The 27,248-nt window shown below is 43.9% G+C and overlaps 1 long non-coding RNA gene across 1 annotated transcript; it reads left to right on the plus strand.

Annotated features, from left to right (window-relative positions):
- Positions 1-7,507: 7,507 nt before the first annotated feature.
- On the plus strand, positions 7,508-20,636 carry LOC138489802 (uncharacterized). Its single transcript, XR_011274912.1, has 3 exons — positions 7,508-7,581; positions 7,722-8,153; positions 20,047-20,636. It is a non-coding gene; the product is annotated as an uncharacterized lncRNA (long non-coding RNA).
- Positions 20,637-27,248: the final 6,612 nt, after the last annotated feature.

The following is a 27,248-nucleotide window of genomic DNA, read 5'->3' on the forward strand; positions in this document are numbered from 1 at the left end:
TATGGGACTATGAAGGAACCGACTGTTATAGCTAAAGATGGATTTGGCAATTAGTCCAGAATTACATCCAAGCCCACCTGGCCCGCTAATGTCAAGAAAAATACTGTAGCCCATAGTGTTCCAATCACCCATCGGTCCATAGCAACATCCACAGATACAGAATGTTCTGTGGCTCAAATGCTGGTGCCGTATGAGTGCCTGTTTGGCCTGTCTCCATGCCCACTGGAAGATCGCTGGAATCATGTGGACTATTGTGCTTTGCCTAATATGCAACAGAAAATCTATTGCACTAAGACCACGCCTCCTACTCTACATATAGTCTGGCCTGTGCGCCACAGCAGGCGCGCCACAAGGAGTGCCGTGGGAGGGCCTGTTTGGCCTATATCCATGTCTGCCGGAAGATCACTGGAATCCTGTGCACTATTGCTCTTTTCTCAATTTGCAACAGAAAGTATGTAGAGAGTACTTGTGGATCACTATACTTACCATACTTGTTTAACTTTAGTAAAATGCTAATATATTCTGCTTTATATTGATTTCGGAGCTATTGCACTAAGACCACGCCCCCTTCTCTACATATAGTCCAGCCTGTGCGCCTCAGCATGCGTGTCATGAGGCATGCCGTGGGAGTGCCTGTTTGGCCTGTTCGCCGGGTTGCCGTTGGCCAGGAACTCCCGTTGGCTACTCCCCATTTCAGATGTACTGTCATTTCCGGTAAACTTTTTGCGCTCAAGGCTTCATTTGTAAACGCCAATGTAAGCGCTTCCTATTTCCTGTGATTGTAGTGCGCAGGTTGTCTTTTATGGCTGAACAGCCTGGGCCTTGCACGCAGAGCTTGAAGCAACTAGTGGCATGGATGTACGATGATATCTTATCCGCGCCCCTAGTCTTCACTCCAGGACAAATACTTTGCGTATGTCTCTGGCACTTCCTCAGTCCCATCCGCCTTAGCGACTCTGTGCTACTGGAGCAGGGATTTGATGGGGTTCACCCATTTTGATTGAATCCGGCGTGCCGAGCTCGGGGAGGGAGGAAACTCATTCTAACACGAATCAATATTACAGGGGGTAACACTGGGCAGGATCGCGATAATCTTGAACAGTCCTTTCTTGGCACGCCCCTGGCTTTTCGCTCAGAGGACGCGCGACTGCTGGAATTATCGCAATACCCAAAAAGATACGAAGAATTGGGAGAGGATGCTATTCCATCATCTCAACCGCAGGATCTTACAAAAGGGGCGTCAAGCCATCATTTGGAGATTGTATTTGAATTAAAGCAACATACCACCTGCCAGAAAACTATTATGACTCATTTGGGCGAGCTCACGGCTGCTGAGAACGTATTGCGGAATTTCAATCTGGTAACCTAAAAATTCCCCTCTGAGGAGCAGGATCTAGAAGTTAAGGAAGGTGGAATGGCATAGAAGGCATTACTACCTTCTACTACATCCCCTGAACCAACTATGTCTTGGGGGGGCAATTTCTGTGACTTTGGGGAATGGGAACCCGCCCTCTGAGAACAGCATGCCTTAAAACAATAACAAAACAAAAAAAAGGAACAAAAAACAAGTTTGCAACACCATAGAATCCCCTCAAATTATAGACCAATCTAATTCTAAAGCAGAGGAAATTTGGGCAGGGCATTTTACTATTTGTATACATTAAAAAATATGACCTATGTGCTAAGTGAGTCTGTCATAAATCATGCGTGGAAATGTGATTTTTCGATACATGATATCACAAGAATAATCCAAAAATCTAGACCTTCGAGAACCACTAGCCCATATCACCTGGCCAACGCAACACTGAAGGGGAATCCGGAAATTTGGGAGAAAGTTTTGGCTATGTTATTCTCTGATATCGTAAACACCAATAGCCTGATTCGTGGAATGATTTGCATGAAAAACGCAAATTTGCACGCCTTTCCGCCCGAAAATTTCCATACTTCAAACAGGGATTTTCGGGCAGAAAGGCACGCAAATGTGTGTTTTTCACACAAATAATTCCATGAATCAGGCTCCAAATGTCTTCCATTTACGTGGCACCTGTTGCATATAGTACCCATATATAAAAGGGTGATAGGTCTTCGCCATTAAACTATCGGCCCATATTGGATACAGATTCCAAAATCTTTGCTGGGCTTGTGTTGGAGAAACTTAATGAGTGGGTGGGTATGAACTCAATATTATCGATCAAACAATTTGGTTCCTGCAAAGAAGTGGGAACTGTATTGGGAGGACTGATTGTCTCCTAAATGCGGGAGAAAGCATGGCCCAAAAATGACACTCTGATATACATATATAGCGGGTATGGACGTCTCTCTAGCATTTAACTTGGATGATCACTCACTGCTATGGAACAAATTATCATCATGGGGATTACCAGGCACCAAACTGACTATCCTGATCCATTTGCATAAAGGCTCCAAAATACAAGTACGCCTTAATAGAGAGGGACTTTTATCCCGCCTGATTAACACTTTTAATGGTTTACGTCTGGGTTGTGTATTCACCCCCACTTTATTCAATCTCTATGTTTCAGACATGGGCATAAATTTGGAAAATGCTACTTTCATTTCACCGAAAATAGAGGGTTTGAAAATATGCAGGTTTGCCTATGCAGACAATTTCTTGCTAATTGATTGTACCCCTCTTGGTCTTCTGCACCTCCTAACAGCTTTCTCCAATTATATGAGCTCGATAGGTCTCGTGATGAATGCAAAAAAATCAGTGATCATGTGTCTGACCCATCGCAGAAAAAACAACTGTAAACAGCTGGTTTCTGAATAAGGTAAAGCTAGCAATTCGATCATCAATGCAATAGCTGGCCTTCCCTGTTTTTGAGAATCCCAGGAAGCACTCCTATTTGTATTACATATTGGAGAAGGCCGGCCATCTTATATCACAGATGAGGAAAGTTGCAGGGAAGTACTGTAGATATTCTCTGTCTCCAGTAACACTTTTCCATAAGTCAAAGGTGACACCAAAACTCTATGGCTTAGAATGATTTCCTGCAAGTATGCAGATTCATATGAACAGGGTGGATTCAAGAATTTGGCCAGCAATTCTGGTATGTCTTCCAAAATGCGTTCCATTAGCACCCTTAAAATATGAGCTGGGCCTCCAATCCCTAGCCAGTGTGTTGGACTGGAAATGTATGTCCCTGTACAGGAAACTTATAATGGAGACTGGGAATACTATGTATACAAAATTGGGCAATAGTTTGAGACTTGGCAAGCAGGAGATGGAATGTATTTCCCATCTGAGTGAAAATTGCTCTAATGCTCTTATGGAAATTGGGTCAAGCAGGGCCGATCCTGAACAAAACCCCTTTCGTGTGAAGCAATTAATGCATTATTCAGATTGGGCCAAGACCATGGAACTTGTAGCCAAGACGAAATTGTGCAATCAGTTGGTGTCTCATTTTAAGAGACTCAGCACTTTAGAACCATATTTAGTAAGTTCTCCGAATTTATTGTGGAGGAAAGCATATATAAGATTTCGCTTCAATGTTCTATTTACTACAGAAATAATGGAGGTTAGAGTTGGGAGTGAGGGGGGACCTTTCATGTGTAGATTTTGTAAAAATTAGAAAGTAAAAGAAACCCTTAAACATCTCCTGTTAGAATGTGTGTCTGTTATCTCTCATCATGCCGCAAGCTTTGCAAAATTTGTCTCGGATTCTGGGAGAGTCTTTCTGGATGTCGTTTGGTGGGAAATACTACATGGGACCTCAGTTGGGTTTAAGATTGAAATTGTACGATTCTTATCAGACATTTGTGGGCTTGTGCTGCTGAAACCCCCAGACAATTAAAATTCTCTGAATTTTTGGAATTTATATATCAAAATAAGTATATTGATGTTGTTGATGGTGAGAGATGACATACAGGCCTTCTGTGTTTTCTTTTATATCAATATATGATATAGAGGTATTGCTATTGAAATTCTGTTCCTTTTCTTTTTCTGTGTATGACATACCTTTTTCTGTTGCAGGACCATACGTGTTTCTCTCTTTTATTTGTGTTTTGTTTTTATATTGGTGTATTATAGAAGATGAATTGTTATTAACTTTGTATGAAGGGATTTTGTATAGAAGTAATCGTTTATCTTCTTTATATTTTATCATTTTTTGCATAGGTTTTTCTTTGTTAAAATCAAAAAAGCAAATAAAGTAAAAAAGAATAAAACGGAAATGGTGGCAGTTGTTTTGTAGTCTACTGGTACTCCCCATGTGTGACATCCTCAAAAAACATTCAATCAAGAGTTTTTATATTTGAAGGTGAGTGATGTATCTACTGGTGGTATTAACTTCAAGCAGGACACACAGGAACCACCAGGGAGCCAGGTATACAAAAAGGAAGTCTTCTTTATTTAGTTACAGCATCAGTAGGAAGGTGAGAATATGAGATCAATAGTATGCTGCCTTCCACTCTGGCTCTCTCCCTGCAAGTCCCTAACTGTCCAACCTGGAACCCTCTCACTCGCCACCTTCCATGCCTCACACCAACATTCCAAGCTCCACTCACAGACCCACAGCTCTCATACCAGAAATAAATCATACAGTTACTAGGATACAACACTATCCCCCTCCTTACAAACCAAAAGAAACTTTCCAAAATGCAAAGACAATAACCCTCAAGAAACTGACCACCTTTTGTCCTGGTCTGCCCCCCAGGACCTTGGGGCTGCCACCCCCAAGCACAAACTGCTCTCTCTGAGCAAACCCCACTAACAAACTAAAACCCTCAAAACAAAACCTACCTCCTTTCGTAAGGGCTTGCCACACCCAAACCCTGAACCTGCCACATCCAGGCACAAACCTCACCCCTATTGCAGGACACTACCGTCATTTGCACAGTGGGCAAAACCTACCTTCTTCCAAAATCAATACAACATCTGGAAAACAACTAAAAGGTCTGACAACTTCTAACCTAGTAAATAAGTCTAAACACACAAACAAACAGCATCACCACCTCTCTCCACATAAAATAAGCAAGAAAAATTAGGATAGCCACTAACAATACAGAGATCACAAAAAAACACCACACAACCACAAAAGACATGGGGCCTCATTCCGAGTATGGCGGTAAGGGATACCGGTCACCGTTAACGAGACCGGTGCCGGTAATCCCTTACCGCCACATTCCGAGTTCCCTTTGCGCCCTCGTCCTTAACGCCTGCTTTTAGCAGGCGTTAGGGACGAGGGCGCAAAGGGGCTTTTAAGCCAATTACGGTGACCGTAAAGTACGGTCACTGTTATTTGCAATTTCCCCATTCCCATTGAGCCCTATGGGGGCTCATTTGGGAATGGGGAAGAGCCCTGGGGAATGGGAAATTACCGCCCTGGTCAACTCGGAATAGGGCAGTAATTTCCCATTCCACCAGGGCGGTGCCGGTACGGGTCCGGCGCCGACCAAGGCGCTAATAGCGCCATTGGTTAGCGCCAGACTCGGAATGAGGCCCATGGTGTGCTAAAAAGGTAAGGTGCAACCATGAAAACACAGGAAATTCTTACACAAATGTTGAAAAGATGAAAATAAAACACTTGCAGAATATTCCCGAAAACTCCAAATATACACACAAGATGAAAAATGTGATGCATTGCAAAACATAAATTTGCAAAAAAAATGAGTTTAGATGCACATGAGAGATGAAAAGTAAAATGTGCAAATCTAAACGCTCCCAAAACTTTTAGAATAAATATTAACACGGGTGTCAGTGTGGTTCAACTAAGTTTAACACTGCAAACTCCCAAAAACACCATACTTACAAAAACTCCAAAACTGTGTGCCACTACAAAACAAAATTATGACAGCAAAATCCACTGGCAAGCCACTACTCCTCTTGAGGCATCGCCTGGCACCACAGAAAACCCATTAGGAGTGTAAAGTCCACTTCCAAAACAGTAACCTCCACCGTGAGAAAACAATTGTGCGATAACCTACAACGCACCATAATCTACAACATGGGCCCCGTGACCTAAAACTCTAACGTAACAACTTACGTAAAGACCTCCAATTACCTCATGGGCCCCTTGCCCTGGCAACTATGCCACTACCCAAAACCAAATGGGTTAATTCCCTGGAGCACTAAAGGTAAAGTGTTCTACCTCTGAAGGTTTTTCAAACTATAAACAGCAACCACACCTGGCCACAAATCTGCTTCATATGCATGCAACTCCAGTACAGACGCATCACACAAGACACGTACACTACAACTACAAATGTGTCACACTACTCACGTGTACACACTGCAACATCCACTTCTCAGTACATTGCACTACAATTGCAGAACCCGCTGCTAACTGTGCGCACTATTGGGTCACAAACCCAAAACTCCATTTGCACACACACATGCAAACTTCAACAAATAACCCATACTCCAATTCCATGCTCTCACACATGCACTCCAAGCTCACTGTCCACAAAATACATACACTATACATAAATGTGCATTAAAAATCTCCATCTCCTGAGTTAGGAATGTGCAGCGCCACCAGCTATGGTGGTGATCAGTCACCATGCCGGGGCGTCCATGAAATCACCAAAACATCTTCAGTGATTTCCATTAAACTCATCATTGAAACGCTCCCCACATATAACATCCCTGTAAAAAAATACTTTCCCAAAAAAATATTCGTGGACATTTAAAATTTCAAAACCCAAATGCATAAATTATACTCCTGGCTGAAAATATCCTACCATAGCTACAAATTAATCATGTGCTGTCCCCATTTTAAAAGTTTGTATTTCCTTCTTGCTCTGCTTAAAATTTGCACCTCCTACTAAATTCGACAAATACACACTACACATAGAAACGCATACGACTTCATGGCAAATAATCTCTATTCATCGCCAACATAATTTCCATAAACTCTACCCGATAAAACATTAAGCCGCATACAAAACTTTGAAATGCACCATCACAGTCAGAGCATCTATACACGCACTGCACATGCCTATCGACTCGCATGTACAATAATTTGCATTTACTTCATTTCAACAAAAACCACTTCAACTCTGCAGTTTAGCACTGACTTCATAAAACATGTCAAAATGTATTATCTATGATATGCTTCTTGAAAACAACACGCGATTGTTCAAGTCCTCCTGCAAATTAAATGTGTAGTCAACATTTAAAATATTTCATTTCCCCATTGCTAAGTCCTTTTCCGGCTAAAACGTTTGTCAATCCAAACAAATACCTCCATGAACTTTAAAATTCATGCTGCTCATGAAAGTCCCTCCCAGCTTCAATGTTCTCCATAAGTCCGCTGCCACCCGCTACTGCATCCATGTCCTTATGGCCACTGTTTGCTTTTTTTTTATGCACATATAAATATCATCCCGATGGCGGTACCGATGGCAGTACATGACAGCTTCCCCAAAGTATTGCCGGATGGCTTCACACAGACGTGTAATGTTTCTCCTCTGTAACTTCCACCAGCACGTCACGGCAAGAAAGCAAAACACTTCCGTCTACGTCACTACGTTCATAAACATACAAAAAGGCCCTTTCCTTTGAAGTCTTCTCAATGCACACGCAGCTCCAGAGCTCCGTACTCGGGGAAACAAATGGCGCAGGTATTTCTCATGCGTTCCAGCCAACGGCACGGCTGGAATGCAGGGGCACAAATGGGCGCGCGCCCCTCATGGCCCCCAGGGACCCTCCAGAAAGGCCCTAATCCATTTCTTTTTTTTTCTTCTCATTGCCTCCACAATAGTTCAATCCTCCATGGACTGCAAGTCCCAACAGCCTTCACACTGTGTGAGCGCAATGGCGCTTGGAACTCCAGCATTTCAATCCTAGTTCACTAGTGGCAGTTTTCTTCCACCACTCAGGCCCCAGCCCATTTTCAGGGCCTGACACTTCACCTGCTCCATGGATGGGCTACAGGCCTCCCCTGCAGCCTATCTGATGCCATGGCCTTCTCCAACAGCCAACTGGTGACACGGTCATATTCTCAACTGGCATCAGCTTCATTCTCAGCAGCTCAAGACTCCTTCCTTCAGATTTCCAAGACTCCTTCATTTCTTCTTCAGTGTCTCACCTTCCAGCAGGTTCTTTATTCCTCGTCGCCAAATGATGTATCTACTGGTGGTATTAACTTCAAGCAGGACACACAGGAACCACCAGGGAGCCAGGTATACAAAAGGTAAGTCTTCTTTATTTTGTTACAGCATCAGTAGGAAGGTGAGAATAGGAGATCAATAGTATGCTGCCTTCCACTCTGGCTCTCTCCCTGCAAGTCCCTAACTGGCCAACCTGGAACCCTCTCACTCACCACCTTCCATGCCAAGCTTCACTCACAGACCCACAGCTCTCAAACCAGATATAAACCATACATTTACTAGGATACAACAGTGAGCCCATAAAAGTTTCCCTATAGTCCTTATGTATTAAAACTATCTCATCCCAGTTTATGATCACTCTTCCCGCACATCCTGTCAATTACAACTGTTAATGTATGCATTTGTTTTCTTGTAATATCCACTGGCCCAAGCCCAAAATGGGCACTAAATTTTTGGATTTCTCTCGGTCACTGGATGTCTCCTTTTTATTATGTCCTGATGCCCCTCCTGCTCTACGCGGGTTCACCTTCATCCACATCCCTGTAAAGAGACTGTCCATCTTAATGAATGAACATAAATGAAGAAATGAGCCATGACTGACAATAACCTGGGTAAACTAAAGTTATCCACGCCCCTATTATGTTACAACTCTAAGCCCTTAGTATCTTTTCTCTAGCAGACTCTTTAGATAGATCTGTGAATCCTGTGCGGTTTGCCGTTGCTTTCTCTCCCCGTGGACATTTGATCATGAGCTTATTGATGGACAGACAAGTGTTGTTCGTCAAGAATTGGTGCCATGGTCACCGGCAGCGCATGATTGCCCAGGCTGGTCCGAACTGGAAAAGACAACAAGGCTGCTCATGAACAAGTAGTCATCATGGGGCTGGGGTCTCTAAACCGTAAGTCATCATGTTGTGCTATAACCGGTAGTAGACACTATGAATGGACAATGAATTCATGGAAAGAACTATTGTCTTTGGCAGGAGGTGGGATGATTCTGGAGTGTTCTTAGCTTTTGGTTCTGTCAGGTAACCAGTGACTTCCAACCGTGAGGAATGTGGAGGGTGCGTCATGTTAAGGATGTTAGTACCAGTTAGATGTTCGACAATGTTTTTTGCTTGACAAAATTGAAGAGTGAGTTTCATTTCTCCAACATTCCCCACCCCAACCTGTCGATTACAACTGTTAATTAATATATACATTTGTTTTTGGTAACCACCGGCCCTAAGACATGCCATATATTTATGGCCTTCTCTCTGTCACTGGATGTCTCCTTTGTATCTCTCGATGCTCCTCCTGCTGTACCCGGCTCACCTCCTTACACATTTTCGAAGCAACTATGTACAGGAGCTCTGTAAAGAGACTGCCAAACTTTCCTGTTGTTGCGCTCTGTACAGTCTGTCTGGTTCTATTGCCAACTGTGTCAACCAGATAAATACACAAATAAATGTAGGTCTGATAGCAATGCAATGAAACAGGGTGTGGCTCAGGGAACCATGAACACGCGTAGCCCTTTGACCCTTCATTCACATCACCAAAACTGGCATTGCATGATATTTGACTACCAATCAAATGTTTAATTTAAAGCATTTTTTTAAACCTGAGCCATAAATATGTCATGATAAAGTAACTGATGATGCACCAATGAAAAATACAGCTACTTATGCCAGTATGAAAAGGCATTTTTCACACACGAGGTAACGCAAACTGCATTCCAAATTTCTGCTGGCCACTTTATTTAAAAGAAAAAAATCACCAAGTGCACGAAATGTTGGAACGGTGTCATTGGACATATTGAATAGAATTACACCATTTCCCCGGTATGAAGGTATGGCCCTCACTACGATTCCAGCGGTAGCCGTGCCACTAAAACCGGCAGACTGCTGCTGGACCCGTAGTGATTTACCGGTGCCGGACTTGCCAGATAGGTTACCAGTAAACCCGGCAGCGGCAATTCTGTTAATCCCCATTCCCGTGGAGTCCAATAGGACTCCACGAGAATGGGGAGGATGAAAGCACCGGCACTGTGCGTCAAAGTCTGCGGGCGGGTGCCGTTCCGCCTGCTAGGTCTGACCTGGAGGGCAGAATGGCACCCACCCACAGAACTGGTAGTTTGCCGGTCCAGAAACAACGGTGCTGGCAAGTTTACCGGCATCGTTGTTTCTGGATCAGCAAACTTGTAATGCGGGCCACTGACTCTTCATGGAGCTGTGCGTGCAGTGTCATGGAGGATGCTAAGTAGAGGAGTATCTGCCATTTGCCATTTCGGTAACGAAACTCGGATTCAGGTGAATATATAATACTGCCACACTCGTAATCAGGTCCTTGGACCTCAATACAAGATTGGCCGTACTGGAAAAAGTGTTGGAAATTCAATCCCTCCACTTTTTTTGCAGTAATGAAATTACTCTGTAATCACGTAAATATACTTTACCTCCAAAATATGCTGATTTACTGTGCGTTAATTCTGACAGTGGTAAATCTGCCAAAAAAAAACATTGAATCTTGTGGACTCCAAAAATGGGGCATTAACACTTCTTGTAGTCCCTTAGTGAACCCATGCGACCAAGTGGCGGTAACATTAATCGTGTTTCGTGGTAATTCCGTGGATTTACCACCAAGTTACAACCAAACTCATAATGAGACCCATTGTATTTTATAATCAGGCTGTATTTACTGCCAGTGGTATTGCAATGGAATTCTAAAACCTGTAATGTGGCGAAGGTAAAACAGGTGCTATTGGCAAATGCTTCTTCTTTTTACTGTCCCTTACTGTGCATAAGCCCTTTATTTATTTATTTATTTATTTGTACATTTATATAGACCGCCTAACCCTCGGGCATCTGGGCGCATTTCACCTGAAGTTCACCTTTAGGTCTTCACCATGAGGGCACATTTAAAGGCGTGTTCTTCATTTTTCAAAGACCAGTTTTCAGAGTGATTAAATTATAAAAGGAGCAACATGGCAGTAGCGCGTGCTGCCCCCGTTTACCCACAATGATCCTCATATCGACCCTCCGTAAACTGTAAAGTTACCACATTGTGCGGCCACTCATCAATGGAGTCCATGGATCCCTAACTCTCTCTCCATAGCGCCACACTGCTTTGAGACCCTTGATGCCTCAGGTCACCATTGGATGTTAAGGATTCAGGGGGATAAGCAGTGAACGTCCTGCAGCAAGTAGAAGAGCTTAAAGCCTCCCAGACGATCCCCGGGATCCATACTCCCTGATGAAACTGACTTCATCCATCCACCCTGGGAGTTATTTCGCATTCCAGGCACGCGTCCCTTTCTAATCTACATAGGACAGTGCAGCCTGTCTCCTGTCTCTCGCTTCTCAGCCAAGCTCAAGCTTTCAACTTCCGGCCAGAGCTGTAGGACACTGTGAACAGTGTTCATGTGATCAGTTTTTTAGCCCCGAAAAAAGCGGGACTTGCCATAGGATATTACTGAGCTCTGCGTAGGGTTATTATGGCCCATGCATGCTTACAGTATAATTACACTTCAAAAGGAGTTCATTTTGCGTGATTAGCAGCCTTGGGCTTTCGTGTGATTTAATCCCTGGCTTGATCCAGTACCTGCTGGGCTTCAAAAGAGCGAAAGGCATCACAGTTTGCAACATGAGTAATGGGAAAATATGTCTATAATCTCCCTCAAGGTTTAAGCAGTGCCATGCCCATTTATATAGCTGCAGAGGCGAACAGTTGGATATTCTATAAATCCTTATTATTAAATTAGGGAACCTTTGTAATCTCACGCGAGCTCATAGCACATGTATTTCTTGACAGTGGTTTAACCATGTGGGCCTTCTCTTGTTAACAACAACAACCTGATGTGAATGTTGTTTGCTTGCTTGCCTATCACAGCTTTCGTTCCAGGGACGGGGAGAGGGGGTCTCAGGAGGCGTGGGGAGAGAAGCTAGGTACTTTTAAACTAGAACTCAGGGTTGGGATGCAATGCTTTTCCTTCCCGTAAAAGTCCAAGGAAGTGGGCAGAGGAACTTCCCAGGAGTTTTGGGTGAATGATTTCCCTCCTCAATCTGGACCCCCATTGCAGACACTATGCACAGGTGTTAATGCAGGTTTGCATGATATAAGCCATAGGGCAAAAAATGCCTTACAGCAATTATGGGCCCGATTCATGGAATTATCTGCACAGAAAAGAGGGTACACGCGTGCGCAACTGCGCGCAAATACGCCTTTGTCGATTCATGGAACCGAATGTGCGGTACTTTGCCTGGACTTGTGTCGAGTTCACTCTGACTTGGCACGTCTGTGCGAGACGTCGAGGGCCTTGTGCGAGACTCACAGCAGAGTGTGAGCGTGGCCTGCGCAGAGGGCTGGGAAGGGGGTGGAACACTAAACGTGGGGAAGCACTTGTGAAAAAGCGGGCGTTCCGAGGGACGGCCTGCAGGCAGTCCCTCGCACGCCCACTATTGCACGAGACAAGACATATTCATGGATTTAATTGTGCAACGTCTTGGCTGGGAAATAGACACGCAAGTCCTTCATATGTTCCGCCACCCAAAATCAAGCATAAGTACACTTGCACATAGGATTTTCAGCGCAGAGTTGGGGTTGCATGTCGGATTTCGGGGTGCGTGTCTTCAATTGGGGACCCAATGTAATTTAGGGGTGCGCATAAGCAGTGTAGCGGGGTGGGCGTAAGCAGTGTAGCGGGGTGCAGGAATGTTTTATGTAGGTTCGCACACAGATTTCCCAAGTTATTGGCGAGTAACTATTTTTTATACGCATATTGTAGGGCTGCATGCCCGGGGAGCATGCAAAGGTAGCTCTTATGGCTTTTCATGCTTTGCGTGTTGGCGTGCCGGGGGAATTCCGGACATGACTTGCGAATACAGTTACTTTGCGCTGTCAATTCCATGAATACGCATGGCGTGCATCTTTCTTTCTGTGCGCTGGCTCGTGCACTGTTCTTTTCAGCACGCTGCCCTTCCAGGATTTCTGTGCCCATTTCCATGAATCGGGCCCTGTGTATTCTTCCAATGCATGTTTGCACCAATCCAATGTTTGCCCCAGTTGTAATGCCACACACTTTTACCAGTTATGAAAACGCTGCCCTGATGCAAACATTCACTTGATGAATATATTGTTTTTACTAGTGCAATTTGTGCTGATTTGCTTTTGCACCAGTGCAAGGTTTCTGTAATAAAACCTGGCATTTTTTTAAGACCATTTGTTGAGGGAGCCTTTGTTTAAAATTTCAAAATTTGCCATTGTCAGGAATGGCCTCTGTTGTTGGCTCCACAGCGTTCCTTTATCTTGCTTATCGTCTATACTCCATAGTGAGAGGGGTGACAAGCTCGGGCAGTATAACTTGTGCCAAATCTGCTAACAATGCAGATGTGGGCCTCTGTATGACCTGTAACCATTTGATGGAGGCCCTGTAGCATACTTGGTCAACACCTAGGCACACATGGCAGCGGAGCTAGCTTGCTTAACATAGAGTCACAACATAAGGTCCAGAGAGAAGTGGACATATATGGAGCCTTATTAGGAGGAGGAGCCAGTGATCCTGTAGATCAAACTGTCCGAGGTGTTTAGGCTATGTCAAGGCAGATAAAATAGCTAATTTGAGGCATAAAGCATACTGGTTGTTTCCAAGTCTATCTTAAAAACGGCCTTTGCATGCCATGCTGGCTTGTGCCAGCCTACTATAACCATGCTTGAGTTCCCGAGCAATAGCCAAAGAACTATTGCATATATTTCCCAGAATTCAGTGAAGTCAAGAAGAAAATCTTTTCAAGTGGATGGCGCTTTGCAGAAACCATCACAGGACCCACGGAGGACCCGTCGCGCAGTCCTCAAATCCCTGTCCCAGCTCATACCCCAATGCCAGTCATGCTCATCTAGAACATTCCAGATGATCTGCGCCCCTGCTCTTTGTACCGTGTTCCTTTACCAGTAAATCTAAATAAACGCTTGGGTTAAATCTCTTACCCACATATCTTCCTTCTCGAGCCCTTCGCTCATCCGCCTCTAACTCCCTCAGGGTCAGTCGCTTCTCCAAGCAACGAGTTGGTGGTCGATCTCTCGCCTCGGCTGGGGCCTCCCTCTGGATCAGCCTTCCTGCCTCCCTGAAACTTGAGGAGAACCATCTCCGGTTCCGGAAGCACCTCAAAACCTTCCTCTTTGCTTCTGCTTTCTCTCCCCCTCTCCCTTGCTGAATTACGGGCTAAAACTGCACTGGCTACATGGCCACCCTTTGTGACCTTGGGCCCAGGCCCCGCCATTTGCACACCTGCACTGCCTGCCAGGCAACCCCGCACCTGGGGACTGTATTCTGTAAACCTAGAGTCCCCCACCAGCACTTATGTCTTCTCTTACCATGCACTTGCAACCATCATGCACTGTATTTATCTTATTTATTCTACTATCCCATGTACTGCACTTTCCCCTCTCCCATGTACTGCACTTCCCCCTCGCACTTTTTCCTTTCCCCTTTCCCATGCACTTGCGCGATCTGAATGACACTTGGCCTAGTAAGATCGCTGTCTGTCTTCCCCCTGTTCCCCCTCCCTTGCCTCGTCGCACCTCGAATCACTTGTGTATAAGCGCATTATAAATGCCATATCATATCATATCATACCATGCTGGGCAGAGGATGCAATGAGCGAAGTCATTGGTCCTCATTATAAGTTTGCCTGTCTGGAAACAAGGCTGCTGGTAAGCTGACCGGCACCCTTTTATTTGGGCCCGGCAAACTATGAGTCTGCCTGCAGGAGCCGCTGTGCCAGACAGGTCTGACCCTGCCGGGCGCAGTGGGCACATTAGGCAGACTGCTCACGGAAGCACCGGCACCCTTAGCAACGGTGCCAGTGCTTCCGTGTCCCCACTCCCATAGAGTCCTATGGGACTCGATGGGTATGGGGATTAACAAATATATATAGCGCCTGACTTCCCGGCCGCCGGACTCGTAATGAGACGGTGGTACTGGGAAGCCATGCACCGGTAAATCATTCAGAGTCTTGCGGCAACCCGCCGGTAGCTCCGGCATTGTTACCGCCAGACTCAGAATGAAGCCCATTGTTGCATTCTGGTACCAGCATAGACTGGACGCATGTCTGATGATTCACAGATGGACTCTCCATGTAGGAAGATGGCTCGGTTCTGAGCATTGTCTCAGAGCAAGGCCCCCTGTGTAAACGTCTGGTGTGCACCCTACACCTATTTGCTCATTGTCTACCATGCACCACTATTGGTGGAGAGCTGACGTCCAACCACATGAGTGCAGAATAAACCTTATACCTCGTGGCCATTAAATAATCTGTCCTTTGTAGCGCTGAATTTTATAAGGGTGAAAATGTACCCCAAAATTGTAGCCATGGCGAAACAGCCGGAGATGGAATGCATCCCATAGCTGACAGGCATCTGCATATGACGCTATTGGGTAATATTATCTCCACAAATAATGTCGCCACATATGGTCACCGGGAAAGGCCATAGGCGTCATTATTTGTGGGGATAATTTATGGGGTAAATGGGAGCTTGGGCTGCGGGGGTGTCCCCCTCTCCCTTTAAAAAATATGGGGGTTGCAGGGGTGTCCCCTGCAGGTTCCATGGGTTAATATAGCCACAAAAAAATGGCGCAGTTCTTGTATGGCGATATTTTTGCGGGGATATTAACACATGGAACCCATATGACAGCCAGCTCTGGCTTTAGGCTGATTACAGCCACCCGCTCTGGGATACAGGCATCCAGTGGCCAAAGATGGCCACCTCCTCTTACATATACAAAGATGAACAAAGACTAGTCACATGATCCGTCCGCTCTTCTGAACAAAGATAACCTCAGTTTTGATGGCTGATGGAAGGGGTCAAAATGGACACAGCCTGGTAAAATGGTTTTCACCCTGTAGAGCCATTTTACACAGACATAACAACTGCCACAGCCCAGCAGCCTGACTAACAGAGTCCCTCTGGGAGATTAAGGGGTTCCTTTGGCATAACCCTGCCTTGAAAGTCATAAGGACTGTTAAGGCATAGCACATTAAACACAGAGCTCCATTCTCAGACTGTTTGAGTTTTGGATGTCCCAGTGGGGTGGGTTGATTACAGTACTTTCCATGGGCATTTGAAATATCTTCTGACACAAAATGCATACTTTACCCCAAAAGCAGACCCGTTGACTTGACGAGTGACCTCCGCTTGACATATTTCTTTGATCCCATCATCTACAGGCCTTAAGAGAAACTGACAGCATCTCTCCACTTTCCATGGTGCGGCTCTAGATGAAAATTACACAACACATGCCTGAGAGCAGAACGCATGGGGAAGTTTGAGAATGTGTTCATGTTTTTCTATGCTTCTACAGGCTTCATGAATATAGCATTGGTAGTAAAGCGGTTTGTATTCTCCATCGTCGTCATCAGAGCTGGGTTTGACTGACCCTCCTTCAATGCCTTTTTGAATTGGAGCTTTTCTTTTTTACAAATTATGTTTCTTTTTAGTTAGCCAATTGACAAGAGTAGTATTACAAAAACACACTATTGGGTCGAAGCTTATGCTTTCTTGAAGCACCAACTAGTCTTGCGGCTTTGTGTCTGATGGTATATACTGCCGACACCAAGCCACACATGCAGAAATACAGATTAAAAAACGGTTTCTTTATTGAAATGTGCACTGAATTTGTGGTTGGGTTTGGGCCATGGCCACCAGTAAGCAACAACAACATCTGCTCACTCCTGGACGAGTTAGAGCTCAGCTGATGAAGATGAATGCATTTGGTCCTTTATATGGCTGGCCTTTGCCCCTTTGAGCAACCATGTTGGAATCAGGCAACTTCCTGATTGGCCCTTCCAACCTATATGATTGTAAACTGGCAGATCCCGTTTTTACCAGCATTTCCCTTCAAAACAGTGAGCTCAGTGCATCCAAGGAGCCAAGAGCCTGCAGTCAGAACCAACACCACCAACACCTGCTATCTCCCTGGTGAAGGTGCAGCTCAACTGAGGAAGATCTCTACCACCATTTTGCCCAGTCTTTTTACCACTGTTCAGCCATTTTGGATCAGGCAGCTCCCTGATTAGCCCTTTCCACCAATGTGAATGCAAGCCTGCAGATCCATTTTTTAATAGCATTTCCCTATGAATCAGTAAGCTCCTCAGTGCATCGCAGCATCCTGCTCACCCTTTGGTGGTGTTGGTATTGAAGAAGATCGCTGTGCAACTACCATTTTGCTAGGTTTTTGTCCCAATGAGCGGCCATTTTGGAATCATACAGGTCCCTGATTGGCCCTGTCAGCCCATGTGCTATCCATTAAATCCATGTCCGGAGTTGTCCCATTGTAGATCCTTATCCTCCTCACGGGAGATCACAGCTTGGACTCCCAAAACATCAAAGCCATTTATGAAACCATCCAAGGCTGGATGGCCTCCCACTGGTTGCGTCTCAATGATGAGAAGACGAACTCCATCTTGTCGGCAACCCCTACCACCTCGCCAAGCTCAGCCCAAACTACCAGCTGTTCACTATCGACAGTCATTCCATCCACGTCTCATCATCTGTCAATATACACAGTTTCCACCTCATTGCCATGCTATCACTATCCCGGCACGTCAACCCCACTGCCTCCTCGGCTGCCTATGTGAGCAAAGCTATCAACGTGTGCTAACTCTTCCTCTCAACCGACAACTGCCTGAACAGTGCCAGGGCCATTATTGGGGCTAAACTGGATAACTGCAACACCCTCCTGAGAAGCACCTCAAAGCAAACTTGAATAAATTACATAAGATTCAGAACAATGCCCTGAGCGCTGCGCTGGGGTTCAAAGACATGATCACATCACCACAGCCAGGAAAGAAGCACACTGACTCCCAGTCTGAGAATGGGTACAATGTAAGATCCTCACCATCGCCCAACACTGACCTGACAACACCACCCCAGGCTACCTGTCCAAAAGACTGTCCAAACCAGCCATGACCCGGCTATCTCGGTCAGCCTATGCCAGCCGCCTTTGTACCGCTAGATTGAAGTGGGCCAAAGCTGTAGGCTCCACCTGCCCCCCCCTTTTGCTGCCACTCTGTGGAATGCTCTTCCACCCGTCTTGCGATCAGAGCTCTCCTATACGGTGATCCGAAGAAACTGAAAACCTTCCTATTTACTAATAGCACCCCTCCTGCAATCTGAGTGCAACATTATCAGCTGTCCTCATTAGCAGCACTCTTCCTGCTCACTGTCTGTAACTTACTAAGATGCTACAAGCGCCTAGATGTCCAAGGACTAAGGGTGCTTTACAAATATTAAAATAAATAAATTGCCTGGCAGCCACAGCAAATGGCTGCACACACAAGGGTTGTTCTCCTTGGTCCTGATTGGGCCTGGTTGGCCCCAGGGTCACCCATTCTGCCCTATTACTCCAGCCATCCACTTTCCTATCAATGCATAAATAACACGAAGTCCAATTTTCTAAATCTATGCAATTACTGTTATGAACTTCCACTATGCCATATAGCAACTGCATGTGTGGTCACCTAGAACTCTGTGATTCTTTTTTAAATAATTAAATGTGTTGATTTCCTAGCACCCCATCTACTTACCCTACACCCTTCCCATCAGTCCTTGTCTACAATGCACTTGCCATTTGTGCTCTTCCACCTTACTGTTCTCTCTCTTTCTCACTCTCTCTCCACCCTCTCTCTCATAACTACCTCCTCTACTTCAGTGCAACCTCTTGACATCACTCCAGGTTTTTGGAATGCCCAATACCTCTACAGAAATGACTTCCTTCTCACAAATCATTTAGATCCACATCACTCCAAAACTCTTGGTCACAGCTTTTACCAAAACCCGAATTCCCACCCATGATACCAACATTCTTATGATTGCTTTGCCATAATACCAGTAATAATGTATTTATTTTAATTTTACATTTGTAAATCGCGCTAAACCCAAGGGCATCAAGGCAATGATAATGATGCTATTATTACTTTCCAAATATCTGCTATCAAATTTTTTTGAAATCATTAATTTTTTCCAAAGTCCATTGTTAATTAGCACCCATGGTGGAAGCCACAGTCAATCAACTTGTTCAGATCACAGGCTTAATCCCACGATTCAAGCCCACTCTCTTAGCAAACTGGAAGCTGTGAGCCTCCGGTCTCCAGCCCTTCCCCTCTGCTCCTCCCCCTCACACCCCACTTACTTGATTCCTCTGGTGGTGGCGCCACCGCTGCCAGGGTTCCTGCATTCCGGCTGCCATGATAATGGAAGAGAGGCTCCACATGGATCACCGCCTTCCATTTCTATGGCGGCCATCTTAGATGAATATTTGTTTAAAGTAATGGAATGCACTGAGCGTTCCCCCTGTTCGTTTAAATGAATAGATTGCTATCAGCACCCCAGATTAAAACCCCATGGTCTTAATAGTAATAATAACCTCATCGGCAAACTGGATCAGGCGGTAATGGCACCAAGGCCCATCATTAACTTTGGTCCCGGGCTGTTATCGCATGATACAGCCCACTGGCTGATATTAATGCTATAATACAATATCCAAAACACAGAAAAAGTAGTACTTTATATTAAACCAAACTCAGGTATGTTATTAGGCGCGTTATAAAAAAACAACAGAATATATAAATAAATATATTATTATCGTAATTCCCAGGCATGCTGGAGTAGATTTGCAAGGATATAATCAAATGCATGATCATCATAATTTAAGGAGGAAAGATATACAGAACCAAAAACACAGCACCCCAATATTTTTAGGTAACAAAAGTATTACTTTTTCTTTTTTTGAATGTTATATTTAACAATGGAGTTTGGGAAAAATGTGTGATTTCTAAAAAATATGATAACAGGTGTTTGGACATGAATAATTGGAGCCAGGTCACCTAAATCTTTAAATTGTGCAATATACTGGGTTTGGTATGAGTTTAGAGATATGTATATTTTGTAAACAGTTTCCTCATCTAACTTTATGGTTAATCTATATATCTCTCACGAAAGCAGTATAGGAATTCTCCCTGACAAAGGATATTTCATCTTCAACACGTTGTGCACTGAAGAACAGATTGAGATCTAAGTACTAGCTGCTGAGACAAAGAACTGCATAAAAGAAATGATTGAACAATGCTTTTTGAAATGTTATCTTGTTTGCTAAACAAAAATTATATGATCAGATAAATAGTGCGTGTTCATGTGGGTTATGACAAATAGAAGGCATGCTGAGTGTGGAGTGTGTCTATGTTTTATGTGGGGTGCTTAGTTAGTTTTTTATTCTCTTCTTCGTCTCTCTTTTCTTCTTTCTCTTTCTTTCTGCATGTTTTCTACCTCTTTTTTCTTGGTTTTAGATCTTTTACAAATTAATTGTGTATAGAGGTTTGACGACAATAGGGTATTGGTATGTTTGTTAATATGCTTATTGGTTAATTATAATCTTAAAATTATAAGGCATTACTCATTTAACTCATTGTTAGTTTGTACTTTCTGTAAATACTAATGTTACAACTTTTGAGAATTGTTACCTATTGTTGATCCTGTTATATGTTTTACTGGAAAATATAAATAAAATTAAAAAAAAAGATAAATAGTGATATTTGACCAATGTATAGCTGAACACCGATTGAAATTAAAAGTAAGATTTGTATTAAACTGTAATTACCATGGTCATATGCAAGCGTTATTATTATTGTTTTGCTTGACATTCATGTTTCAATGTGTTCAGAAAAGATTGGAAGAGTCTTGTTCTTCGGTGCAGTACATGGAGTTAGCAACAGAATACTGTTGAGTTTTTATTTCTATGCATCATCTTTCATGTTCCAATGCTTGACTACTAAATTTCCCAGCACCAGATTCAGCACCAGTATAGACATTATTGTTGTTTTAAATACGTGTTTTAAAAAAAAAAAATTGGAGTAATTGAGTAATTGTATTGAAAAATGGAGTGCATATCTAGATCTTTAAATTGCTACAGGAGGAATGTGTCTTTCTCAGAAGTGCACGGAATTCTTGCATGACCCCATGTCATGTGGGAGAGGCACATACAGAAATGTTTGTTTTTCTTGCATCCTGAGACTTGTAGTGCTAATTGTATACATTTATAATGGGAAAACAAAAACTACAAGCCCCAGAATGCAAAGGAAAAGCGGATCTTTTCCCTCTGGATACAGGGAATGTTGGCATCTGTCTGAATGTCCACCCCAGAAGGGGTGCACAGTAGAAGACAATGATGCACAGTGCTTAGAAACGAGTGTAAACACTATGGTCCCTTCTCCTTTGTTATGAAAAGTAGACATGGGACCTCTCTATTCAGCATCATGACTGGAATTCTCAATTTCATTTTTCTCATTCTATTTTAGTGATTCTATGTAAAACTACATTAGGTTATCTTTTCAATATGTTTTATGCCCACATTCTTTAGTGACATAAAACTGACTAACGTACTTGAAGCACTTTTCTCAATGGTATTACGCATATGACTCCATGTCACTGTGACACCACTGTCCCAGCTCTTATTTTTGTTTAAATCATTGTCATCAGGTGTGTTAGTCCAATTGTTTTAAACATACAGAACTAGGATTACAGCTCCCAGAATGAATTGGTATGCCAAATAATGCCCAGGACTACATAAGTGTCCTGGTGCCAGGACGTCATCTGATGTTTCATCATCTTTAAACTCACGGTAAACCTGAACAATAATGACAGAAGTGTAGTATTAGGTCCTGCTGAGAAGACCTAGCTGAGAATCTCACCGGGGTTCTTGCCGCACGAGGTATGACACGTCGTAGAAGAGTGACGGGCAGAATGGAATCCGAAGAGGCAGTTGAAAGAAAGCAGAGCCAGTTTCCAGTGGGGCTCATATATACCCTTCCTTATATATATGTATAAGTGCTTAAATAAATCCCATATTTAGCAATTCATCCGGTGTCCGACTCGTTCCTGCACACTACATGAAGCTATACTTTCCAAGCAACTGGAGTTTTGAGAATGTTGCAATTGCTCAGATCTGTTGACTGATAAGATGACAGCGCAAGATGACAGCTGTGTCCTGTGCAAAATGAATTCTCTGCAACACCTGAGACACCAACGATATAGGTTTCCGTGGGCAAATAGCATATGCATGCATGCAATACAAGCTTCATGAACCAGACCTGTCTTGACAAAAGGAGCCTGATTAGCCCTGTCATGACATGAGAGAACAGTAGCTTGAACAAACACATAATTGAAAAATTGTCACAGCCTGGCTGGGTCCTGTGTAATGAATGGATGAGTATTCAATGTGACAGGTGCAGTCTTCTGACCCTGTCAAAAAGTGATGGGTATCCATCTCAGCCTGGGGTGGGAGGCGTACTAGGGTTTTTCACCAGAGCCAATCTTGACTCAGAGAAGGGGTCTTGGAATTGGGAGGGCCTTCATCTGTGTCGCTTCTGCTTGGGCCTGAATGACTGAAATGAGTATCACCTTTTCTTGCCCTGTGTCTGCATTGAACAATGCTGGGCAGTCTTTTTCTGGGAAAAGCACCAATGGAAAGATTTGTAAATCTCTACCAACCTTATCAAGGGAATGGAGGAACGCCGCCTATTATTAAAGGAAATTACACAGAAAACAAGCAAGAAGCTGACAAGAGAAAAGAAAGCCCACAAAAGTCCAAAAGGAACTGTATGAATTGATAGAAGCCTAAGGAATAGGAAGGAACAGTCCTAAAAAGGGGTCTATTATATTAGAGCGGCGCAAGTTCATGTGGAGCACCTTGTGCTCAATAAGTGGTGCCACAAAGTCATAGGAAGCCAGATAACACCAACATTTTTACTGCCCAGTGGTATTTGCAGATGTGAAATACTTTATACTGACATGTGAGATCTGTTAGAAGTGCAACGACTTCGACTCCCTCGGCCCCCTTACAACCATTGCCTATCATTGATGTTCTATTTTCACGGATAGCGACGGATGTTGTGGGTCCGCTAGAAACAGCCAGACTAGGCAATCATTTAATTTGAGTAATAGTTGGTTATGCTACACGTTACCCTGAGCCCGTCCTGTTGCCGTATAATACCACATAACAGATCCGCAAGCATTTCATTCCTTTACTCTCAAGAGAAGGATTCCCAAAAGAGATCATGAAGGAGCAGGGTTCAACCTTTATGTCCCGCCTTATGCAAGAGGGCAAAATAGTTCTTAACATCAAGACACCAAGGACCTCGGTATACCACTCTAAAACCGATGGCCTAATGAAACATTTTAATCAAACGGTGAAAACGATCTTGCATAAGCTGGTAGAGGCTGACGGGAAAAACTGGGATGCCATGATTCCCTGGGGTTTGTTCGCAGCCAGGAAAAATCCCAAAGCTTCACTGGGATACTCCCCATTTGAACATGTAGATGGGAGAGAATGTTTTAGATATGTTGAGGGATATTTTGAGGGAGACTTGGGAGGAGAGAGAAGAGGCCTTTATACCAACTTCTCAAACCGCCCAGAAACTTCAATCTTACATGGCAACGGTGAGAGAAATTGTATGTAAAGACATGTGAAAAGCCCTAGAACAGCAAGGGGCTAACCCTGACAAGAAGGCCATTCCCGTACAATCTCGGTAGGACAATCCATGTTGCTTCTCCTACCCACTTCTGAGAATAAAATGCTGTCCAAATGGTTTGGGCCATATAAAGTACTGGAAAGGAAGGGTCCCAGGAACTAACTATCTTATATGACAGCCAGACAGGAGACAGAAGGCCCAAATACTTCATATGAACTTACTCAAAGAAAAGAGAGTAGATTCAAGTGAAGACATCACCATTACCACGTCCACTCTACTTACCAACCCCAACAAAGAAAATAAGCTAGTTCCTCATGACATGTCTCTATCCCAACAAGCAGACCTCAGGGATTTATTAGATCAGTTTCCTCAGGTGTTTCTAAAACAACCAGTTAGAGTTACGTTTCTTTTCCATCATATCAGAACTCCTCCAGGTAAAACTATTCATTTAAACCTGTATAGGATTCCTACGGCTAGGAAGACAACAATAGAAAAGGAGGTTGAAGAAATGCTTAAAGCTGATATTATTGAGCCATCGGAAAACCTAATCCATATCACTATTGGACAACTACCCGATGCCACGAATAGACGATCTGATTGAAAAGCTGGACTCGGCTAAATATATATCCAAGATAGACTTAACCAAACGCTACAGGCAGGTCCATGTTGCATAGCGCTGGGTACGTGATGAATGGTGAGAACTGGGAAAGGAAGGGAGATGTGTTGTGAATTACTTGGATGGATGTATGGAACTTTTTATGTCAGAGAGAATGCTGTAAGAATGTTGTTGTATGAGTGAGAGAATGTTTGTGTGGGGAAGTTCTAGCTCAGGCAGTTGGAGAGATCAAGCCTGGGTGATGGGAGCCATTGGGTCTTCCTATGTAACATCATAATGTAACTTGTGCTTAAGGAATACAGGAACTTACCTGTGACATTTGAAGTGTCCACTGAGCTTCTTTTTTTCACTGGTGACGAGGATGAGATTCTTGGAGGACCTAGAAACTGACCTATGTGACAAAAATTAAAAGCTGGAGTAAGGATATTAAGAAATCTGCTGCAGTCGGTGAAGAAGAGAAGAGAGGGCCCACTGCCCCTAAAAAGTAAGTCCCATGACACAGGGTAGTGTGAAGGGGTGTTCTGAGTCACTCAGGGCAGTTTAAAGGGGTGTTGTGAATCACCAAGGGTGGAGTTAAAGGGGTGGCAGGTGTTGGCCTTGCACCTGCATGACTTGCACCCTGGGTCAAGGACGTCATTTGGGGGTCAGCAGTGGTCTCCCTTGCAATCCCTAAAAAAGAAGAATAAAAAAGTTTTCTTTCTCTTTTTTTAAATGGGCTCTGGCCAGCGTCATGGACTCTTTGTTTCTGGAGTCGCTGGCTTTCTTATTTAGGCCTCTTAAAAAACAGGGGGTTACCCAATTGTAACACTGAGCAGTGACCCTAAATAAGAAAGAATAGGAATAACACAACATTTGTCTTTCTGGAATTCTATACAATAACTACTAGACTCATAAAAGATGTATTCCAGGCCCACTTCACGGGGTGAGTCACTGACCTAAACACACACCTCAAATTCACAATGCAGACAAACACTTCCAAAAAGCATTTAGAGTATAATAAGCAACCGTTTCGCACTATGTATTTTGCTTTTTGCAAGCTGCAGTTATAGCATGTTTTTTTCTGCCATTGTCTTTGTTACGATCATCACAAGCCATTCCATCTCGGTGTCCTCGGCCACTTGACAAATCTTTGTGACTTAAAGCTTGTGTATAGTGTAGAAATGTTTGACCATTTCACATAAAGTGGCTTTTGATTTCATTGTGCCACAATTATTGCTTTGTAGTTATGGGTCTATCTTTCCTATCTCCCTGGCATGCTGTTCAGGATGTTAGTTTGCATGTATGAGGCAACGGGTGCCGAGACTACGGAATGCCGTGTGGGTGCACTGCTTTCTCTGTACTACTTTAAATTCTTTAATACACAGTTATGATTCCTCCCAATGGTATGTATTTTGCCAACCTCTGAAGCCTGAAAATGTGATCCATGCAGGATTCACATGTGGCCAACTTTGCACCAGACCTGCAGATGAACTGGCCTGCTGTTAAATCTCATTTACCAGTTTAATGGTATCCACTACAGAGTGCAATTTGCTTTCTCACTTTGAGAACATTCAGACATGGAATTGCTCATTTTTCTATAGCCGGTAAGATAGCTATAGCCGGTAAAACAGCTATAGCCGGTAAGATAGCTCAGTGGGTTGAGGGCTCACTGCTGTGATGTGTGTGTGATCTGCAGGTAGCAGGTGTGAATCCCGGCAAGGCCAACTCAGCCTTTCATCCTTCTGATGTTGATAAATGAGTACCAACACGAGTTGGGTGATATTGTATGTATATTTGTTCTATATAAAGCGCTTAAGCGTAAGTGCTATATAATAACACATCATTATCGTTTGGTCTTGAACGCCTGCTTGCATTCACAGTAATTTGGTAAAATGGGCCGATACACACTGATATTAATGATACACATGTTGATCCATTCTTGTATGAAGTGCATATCACATTAAAGTGATATTGTAACCATATTTCTTGTAGTCTGTTTAGGAACAATGCTATGTAATGCCACTTCCTGTATTGTTAAGGGGTGAAAGGTCATCTTCCATCGCTCTCTGTGATGACACTTCGGGGAGGGGTCACATGACATCACTTCCTGTGATGTCATCAGAGGTCAAGGGTTGAATGATGTCACTTCCGCTACCCCTGGCATTTTGGTGATATGACGTCCCTGCCCAGGATGCCCTGCATAGTGGCAGGGAGGAAATACGGAAGGTGCTCTGAAGTTGTTTGGGTGGCTAGAATGTCCAGGGGGGGTGGGAGATGTACAGGTGGCCTGAAAAGGATGTACTTGGAGCAAAGGAGATTTGACATCCAAAGAAACATCCAGTGGTCGTGTCCGACAGAGCCCAGATACGTTTAAAACATCTGGGAAAGTGAGCTGGGCATGTGTTCGAATAGGAGCATAAAAAAAGTTTCAACCAAGTAGTTGGAACTGCGGATGAGTAAACAACTACTTGCTAAGGTCCCAGAAAGGTCAGAGGCTTACCTTGTGTGCAGGAGATGGACGATCCCGTTGAGAAGTGGAGGGTGGAAAAAAGCCATTGGTTAGCAGGTGCTCTTTGATGGAGCTCGGAGGTTGGGTCTGTGTGAAGGCGCAGGTAGAAGTTAGGGCATCGTGTTCGGGACGTGTTCCTGCTTATCAGAAGAAAGGTCCTGGCAGCGCTACCACATATGGGTCACCGTATGTGGTAGCTCTGTCAGGACCTTTCTTCTGATACGCAGGACGACATCCAGAACTCAACGTCATTATTTCTACCTGTGCCTTCACACAGGCCGGTCCTCCAGGCTCAGTCAAATAGCACCAGAGATGGGATATGTAACAGCTTAATGGAACTTGTAATTGAGGCATAAAGGAACTTACCTGTGACACACACTTGAAGTGTCAGCAGAGCTTCTTTATTTCAGTCCCCCTCAATGCATCTGACTGAGAGAAAACAGCCTTTCCAACACATCAAGGCCTGTTTCAGTGTTATGAACAGTGTCTTGAAACCCTACGCAATATTCTGTGGTGTTTACCTAGATAACATCATAATACACAGCAATTGTTGGCCCGATCATTTACGCCATCTATA

The sequence above is a fragment of the Ambystoma mexicanum genome, chromosome 9, assembly GCF_040938575.1.
Source record: "Ambystoma mexicanum isolate Mex_15411 chromosome 9, UKY_AmexF1_1, whole genome shotgun sequence".
NCBI lineage: Eukaryota > Metazoa > Chordata > Amphibia > Caudata > Ambystomatidae > Ambystoma > Ambystoma mexicanum.